Below are 7,783 nucleotides of genomic sequence, written 5' to 3' on the forward strand. Positions count from 1 at the left end.
ACACCAAGTACTAACATAGCATGCACACTGTCACCATCACACTATGAAGGAGGCATAGATCACATCAATTCTATCATAGCAATAGTTAACTTCATAATCTACAAGAGATTACAATCATAACCTACGCCAAGTACTACACGATGCACACACTGTCACCTTTACACCGCGCAGGAGGAATAGAGTACTTCAATAACATCTCTAGAGTAACACATAGATGAATTGTGATACAAAACACATTGCAATCATAAAGGGATATAAATAAGCACTTCACTATGCTATTCATAACAGTGAATAAGTATTCTGTGAAATATAGCCTAAGAGACCCACACGGTGCACACACTGTCACCTTTACACACGTGGGACAAGGAGTCTCCGGAGATCACAAAAGTAAAATCCACTTGAATAGTATAACGGCATCTAGATTACAAGCATCATCATATGGATCTCAATCATGTAAAGCAGCTCATGAGATCATTGTATTGAAGTACATGGGGAGAGAGATTAACCACATAGCTACCGGTACAGCCCCTTAGCCTTGATGGAGAACTACTCCCTCCTCATGGGAGACAGCAGCGGTGATGAAGATGGCGGTGGTGTCAATGGAGAAGCCTTCCGGGGGCACTTCCCCGTCCCGGCGGCGTGCCGGAACAGAGACTTCTGTCCCCCAGATCTTGGCTTCGCGATGGCGGCAGCTCTGGAAGGTTTCTCGTACCGTGGCTTTTCCGTATCGAAGATTTAGGTCAGGGACCTTTAAATAGGCGAAGAGGCGGAGTCGGAGGGTCGACGAGGCGACGACACAGTAGGGGGGCGCGGCCCACACCTGGCCGCGCCAGCCTATCATCTGGGGCCCACAGGGCCCTCCTCTGGTGGCTCTCGGGTGTTCTGGAAGCTTCGTGGGATTTTAAGATCTTGGGCATTGATTTCGTCCAATTCCGAGAATATTTCCTTACAAGGATTTCTGAAACCAAAAATAGCAGAAAACAGGAACTGGCACTTCGGCATCTCGTCAATAGGTTAGTTCCGGAAAACGCATAAAATCATCATAAAGTATGTATAAAACATGTAGGTATTGTCATAAAACAAGCATGGAACATAAGAAATTATCGATACGTCGGAGACGTATCAGCATCCCCAAGCTTAGTTCCTACTCGCCCCCGAGTAGGTAAACGATAACAAAGATAATTTCTGAAGTGACATGCTACCAACATGATCTTAATCATACTATTGTAAAGCATATGAGATGAATGCAGCGATTCAAAGCAATGGTAAATACAATGGTTAAACAATTGAATCATATAGCAAAGACTTTTCATGAATAGTACTTTCAAGACAAGCATCAATAAGTCTTGCATAAGAGTTAACTCATAAAGCAATAGATTCTAAATAAAGGCATTGAAGCAACACAAAGGAAGATTAAGTTTCAGCGGTTGCTTTCAACTTGTAACATGTATATCTCATGGATAGTTGTCAAAGCAAAGCAATATAACAAGTGCAATAAGCAAGCATGTAAGAATCAATGCACAGTTAACACAAGTGTTTGCTTCTAAGATAGAGAGAAATGGGTAAACTGACTCAACATAAAAGTAAAAGAAAGGCCCTTCGCAGAGGGAAGCATTGATTGCTATATTTGTGCTAGAGCTTTTATTTTGAAAACAAGAAACAATTTTGTCAACGGTAGTAATAAAGCATATGTATTATGTAAATTATATCCTACAAGTTGCAAGCCTCATGCATAGATTACCAATAGTGCCCGCACCTTGTCCTAATTAGCTCGGATTACCTGGATTATCCATCGCAATACATATGTTTTAACCAAGTATCACAAAGGGGTACCTCTATGCCGCCAGTACAAAGGTCTAAGGAGAAAGCTCGCATTGGATTTCTCGCTTTTGATTATTCTCAACTTAGACATCCATACCGGGACAACATAGACAACAGATAATGGACTCCTCTTTAATGCATAAGCATTCAGCAACAAATAATATTCTCATAAGAGATTGAGGATTGTTGTCCAAAACTGAAACTTCCTGTAGGATAACGTTGCATAGAAAACAAAAATTTTCCTACCGCGAACACGCAATCCAAGCCAAGATGCAATCTAGAAGACGGTAGCAACGAGGGGGTATCGAGTCTCACCCTTGAAGAGATTCCAAAGCCTACAAGATGAGGCTCTTGTTGCTGCGGTAGACGATCACTTGCCGCTTGCAAAAGCGCGTAGAAGATCTTGATCACGATCGGTTCCGGCGCCACGAACGGGCAGCACCTCCGTACTCGGTCACACGTTCGGTTGTTGATGAAGACGACGTCCACCTCCCCGTTCCAGCGGGCAGCGGAAGTAGTAGCTCCTCTTGAATCCGACAGCACGACGGCGTGGTGTCGGTGGTGGTGGAGAAATCCGGCGGAGCTTCGCTTAAGCGTGCGGGATATGGTGGAGGAGAGAGAGACCGCTAGGGTTTGGGGAGAGGGGCGCCGGCTAGGGCACCCTTGAGGGGTGCGGCCATGGTGGTGGCTTGAGTGGCCGGCCAGCCCCTCTCTCCCCCTCTTTATATAGGTGGAAGCCCCAAGGCTTAGGTCAAAGAGTCCGAATAAGACCCCAACCAAAACCTTCCAAGTGTCCAAACCTAGGGGGAGTGGGACTCCCCCCTTTCCTTGGTGGGGTGGCCGGCCACCATGGTGGGGAGTCCACTTGGGACTCCTCCTCCCTTAGGTTGGCCGGCCAAGGTGGGTGGAGTCCCTTTGGGACTCCACCTTCCATCCTTATTTCTTCCGGACTTTTCTAGAACCTTCTAGAACCTTCCGTAGAACCTTCCGGATCATTTTAATTCACATAAAATGACTTCCCATATATGAATCTTATTCTCCGGACCATTCCGGAACTCCTCGTGATGTCCGGGATCTCATCCGGGACTCCGAACAAATATTCGAACTCCATTCCATATTCAAGTACTACCATTTCAACATCCAACTTTAAGTGTGTCACCCTACGGTTCGTGAACTATGCGGACATGGTTGAGTACTCACTCCGACCAATAACCAATAGCGGGATCTGGAGATCCATAATGGCTCCCACATATTCAACGATGACTTTAGTGATCGAATGAACCATTCACATACTATACCAATTCCCTTTGTCTCGCGATATTTTACTTGTCCGAGGTTTGATCTTCGGTATCACTCTATACCTTTGTTCAACCTCGTTTCCTGACAAGTACTCTTTACTCGTACCGTGGTATGTGGTCTCTTATGAACTCATTCATATGCTTGCAAGACATTAGACGACATTCCACCGAGAGGGCCCAGAGTATATCTATCCGTCATCGGGATGGACAAATCCCACTGTTGATCCATATGCCTCAACTCATACTTTCCGGATACTTAATCCCACCTTTATAACCACCCATTTACGCAGTGGCATTTGGTGTGATCAAAGTACCTTTCCGGTATAAGTGATTTATATGATCTCATGGTCATAAGGACTAGGTAACTATGTATCGAAAGCTTATAGCAAATAACTTAATGACGAGATCTTATGCTACGCTTAATTGGGTGTGTCCATTACATCATTCATATAATGATATAACCTTGTTATTAATAACATCCAATGTTCATGATTATGAAACTAATCATCCATTAATCAACAAGCTAGTTTAAGAGGCATACTAGGGACTTCTTGTTGTCTACATATCACACATGTACTAATGTTTCGGTTAATACAATTATAGCATGATATATAAACATTTATCATAAACATAAAGATATAAATAATAACCACTTTATTATTGCCTCTAGGGCATATCTCCTTCAGTCTCCCACTTGCACTAGAGTCAATAATCTAGTTTACATTTGTAAAGATATAACACCTTGGCCTTAGGTGTTTTATCATGTATTGCTCACGGGAGAGGTTTTTAGTCAACGGATCTGACACGCTCAGAAACGTATGTATTTTGTAATTCATTTGCGTCTCAACGCATCACTCATTTCCAAATGAGTCGGCATTAAATATGTTTGGTCTTCTGGTGGAACCTTAATTCCGCGGTCTGAAATATGTCACTAATATTGTCATACACAATATAGCTTCAAAGTTACGATTCCGTCGGAACTACACCATGTTCTCAAAGAACCTCTTGACTTAACATCCTTTGTCATTGTCAAAACAATGACATACTCTGCCTTCTTTTGTAGAATCCGTCACAATATTTAGAACTCTTCTAAATCTAGCATAGACAACTTCTAGCTCATTGTGCTACCTTTTAAACAACACTTAGTCTAATTTGAGATTGAAATTATATTTTATATGTGACAAAACCAATATCGGTGTAACACCTTACAGCGATTTGTTTGTCATTTCGTCATACAAATATATATATATATATCCTTAGTTCTTCTAAAGTACTCAAGGATATTCTTACTGTCGTCCCATGATCATCTTATGAATCATTCCGGTATATGCTCATAACATTTTAGAGCACAAGATATCTGATTTTGTACATTTTATTCGTGATCTAAAATCACTCATGTGTTTTTACTCATCGAGTGTCAGATACACTCAAGTCTTGTTAAACCTTCACATGACAAGAACATTTTCTTAATATTTCTATATTGAACTATTTCAATATCCATTCTATGTACTTTGACTTAAACTTATCATGTGTTTCAATCTATCTTCATAGATCTTGACACTAAATATGTTTTAGTCCATATCCTTTCATTGAAGTTAATTTTCAATGAAACATTTTAATCAAGTATATAATTACATTATTTATAACCAACTATATGTCATCTACATAAAGTATTATAAATATGTCTCAGCGCTCCCACTTAATTTCTTGTAAATGCAAGCCTCTTCATCATCTCTGATGAAATCAAAAACAATTTGACTATTTCATCTGGTGAAGATTCCAACTCCGTGATACTTACTTCATCCAATTGAAGCTTGTATAGCTATCTAGTATTCCACGGACCAGCAAAACTCTTGGTTGTATCTTGTATACATACTTCTGTTAAGTAGTGTATTTTGCCATCCTACTAGCATATCTCATAAAAGAAATATGTAGTGATTACTAGAATAATCCACATAGACTATAAGCATTACTACGGAAGATCTAATCTTATCGTATTCAACTCTTTGAACTTTGTCGTAAACAATTTTTCAACAAGTCAAGCTTTCTTCAAGGATATTTCATCCAAGTCCATCAATTTCATAGATCCAATTACTTTCAAAAAGTATTCATCTATCTTCGATTTCATGGTGTATAGCCATTTTAACGGAGTGAGGGCCCATCATAACTTCTTTATTTGTAGTTGGTTTATCATTGTTCAAAATCAATCCTTTGTCCACAAATCATTTATTTGATCACAAAGTAAACCATATCTACAAGGTTCAATATGTACTTCGATCTCCATGGCTAAAACACTTTGTAGTCATGGGAGCCATGATCGTCGTGGCCGCTTCCGAAACCAATTCCGATGCTGCGCTACTCTAATCATTATGCTCAGGTTCATAAACCTTATCAAATTATATTGTCCTCCCACTCAAATACTTCATTAGAAACAATTTCTCGGAAATAAGAAACATTGACAAACACTTTTGTCTTTGTCTCGTGGGAAGAATTCCCAATTAAATTCTCTGGGATAACCAACAAAGACATTCATCCGATTTTGGTTGTAAACTCTTAGACCAAAATTTAAAGAAAGGACTATTAGGGTTTATACCCATGCCATAACTTGTATGGTGTCATTTCATCGGATCATGATGATGCTCTATTCAGTGTAAAAGCGGTAGTCACTAAAGCATAATCCACAAAAATATAATGACATCAATATTTTATCTCATCATTGACCCAACAAGTATTGGATACATCTCTTGGATACTTCTTCATCACTATGATACTCCAAGAAACGTGAGTTGTAGAACAATTTCATAATTCTCTTAGATGTTCGCTAAAACTCGTAATTCAAATATTTCCACCATGATCCAATCATAGATATTTGTCTTTTCTATTACGATGATTTCCACTTCATGCTGAAATTTATTTGAATCCATTCAAATGTTTCAAACTTTTCCTTATTGAATATATCCACATATATACTCAATTCATTGTTTGAAAGTTTTTATGAAGTAGAAGAATCTCCCGCACACAACTATGCTCAGTGAACCACATACATCATTATGTATTTTTTCACTAAGTTTGTTGCCCGTTCAACTCTTGGCCTATGAATGGTATTTTAATCATTCTCTTTAGAAAAGATTTTGCAAGCGCCAAATGATTCAAAAATCAAATGACTCCAAAAATCCATTTGCATGGAGTTCCTTCATGCGTTCCTTTCTAACATGACCTAAATGGCGGTTCCACTAATAAGTGGAATTCAAATCATTTGCCGTATGGCATTTTAGCGTCGGTGTTATGTATGTGTGTTTCACCATTAAGATTTATAATAACTTATCCATCATATATGGAGTAATGTCATAATTTGAACAACTCATTGTTTTCATTTGACCAGAGCAAAATAACAATTATTAAGTTCTTTATTATAAATTCTAAGGGCTAGATAGAATGCCAACGACGGACATAATAACACTTTATTTTGTTCCAGACGTGCATTTCTATCATATTCTTTGTCAGTCACTTAGGCCATTGTATTCTTGTATTGCGTTGTATTGTATGACACTTCATACCAACCAATATAGTACTAATACCCAAGAATTTCATAGTGTGACTTAACTAGGAATACAACCATAACATGTATATCATTTATATACACCTGAGCTAGACTTTCTAGTCTTTTCTTTTCTTTTTGCCAAAATATCTTTTGCAGGTTTCTCTTTTAGCTTTCCTCATTATTCAGAAAAACACTTCAACATCATTAACTTCTAGGTTTGTTGGTCAAATACCAATAACCTTGAGGTTCTTACTTTGAAATTGATCATCATATGACAAGTGTTCCATATTTCACTTATTAGTAACTTTGTAATATGATGAACAATTTCACTCATAATTTTATCCATCATATCATGACGACTTTCCGAGACCATGTCTGTACATGCTAGGCTCGTAAAGTTTTAACCTTGGTATTTGCATGTGCAAATCTAGCTTGCACCCGTTGTATGCACACGTAGAATCTATCACACCCGATCATCACGTGATGCTTCGAAACGACGAGTCTTAGCAACGGTGCATATTAAGGATGGTCACTTCATGGATATGTGAATATCGTTAGTGCCCCAATAGTTGGAGGATTGTGACGCCTTGCGTCTTCAACCTTCGTACATTCCCATAAAACTTATGAGTTCATGTAGTCTCACCAAAATATATTCTATCATCTTGCAATAAGGTCTTAGATATCACTTATATCTCATACCTTGATTATTTCTGAAAACTAAATTTTCAGCTCCTTACTTTTCAAACAAATTTGAACTTCAAGTTTCACGGAGACAAGATAACTTTAGGTACTAATTGAAACCATAGCTCTTTGAATCAACAATGTGAGGTTTACTAAAAGTTTGCAATAGGACTTAATCAATTCTTGATTCTTTAACAATACGGTACCAATCCGTAAAGTTTCTAATCAGATTTTAACAGTATTTCTATCTCAGTAACAAGACTAGCGCATAGTAGTAAACGGATGCCAATACTACAAAATTAATTCAAAATACTACTCAGACTATGTTTATGATAATTAGTTCATGTTTTAATCTAATTACTAATGAACTCCCACTTAATACAACATCCCTCATAGTTATTAAGTGGTACACGATCCAAATTCACTACACCAAAAACCGATC

Source organism: Lolium perenne, chromosome 4 (genome assembly GCF_019359855.2).
Source record: "Lolium perenne isolate Kyuss_39 chromosome 4, Kyuss_2.0, whole genome shotgun sequence".
NCBI classification, from domain to species: domain Eukaryota; kingdom Viridiplantae; phylum Streptophyta; class Magnoliopsida; order Poales; family Poaceae; genus Lolium; species Lolium perenne.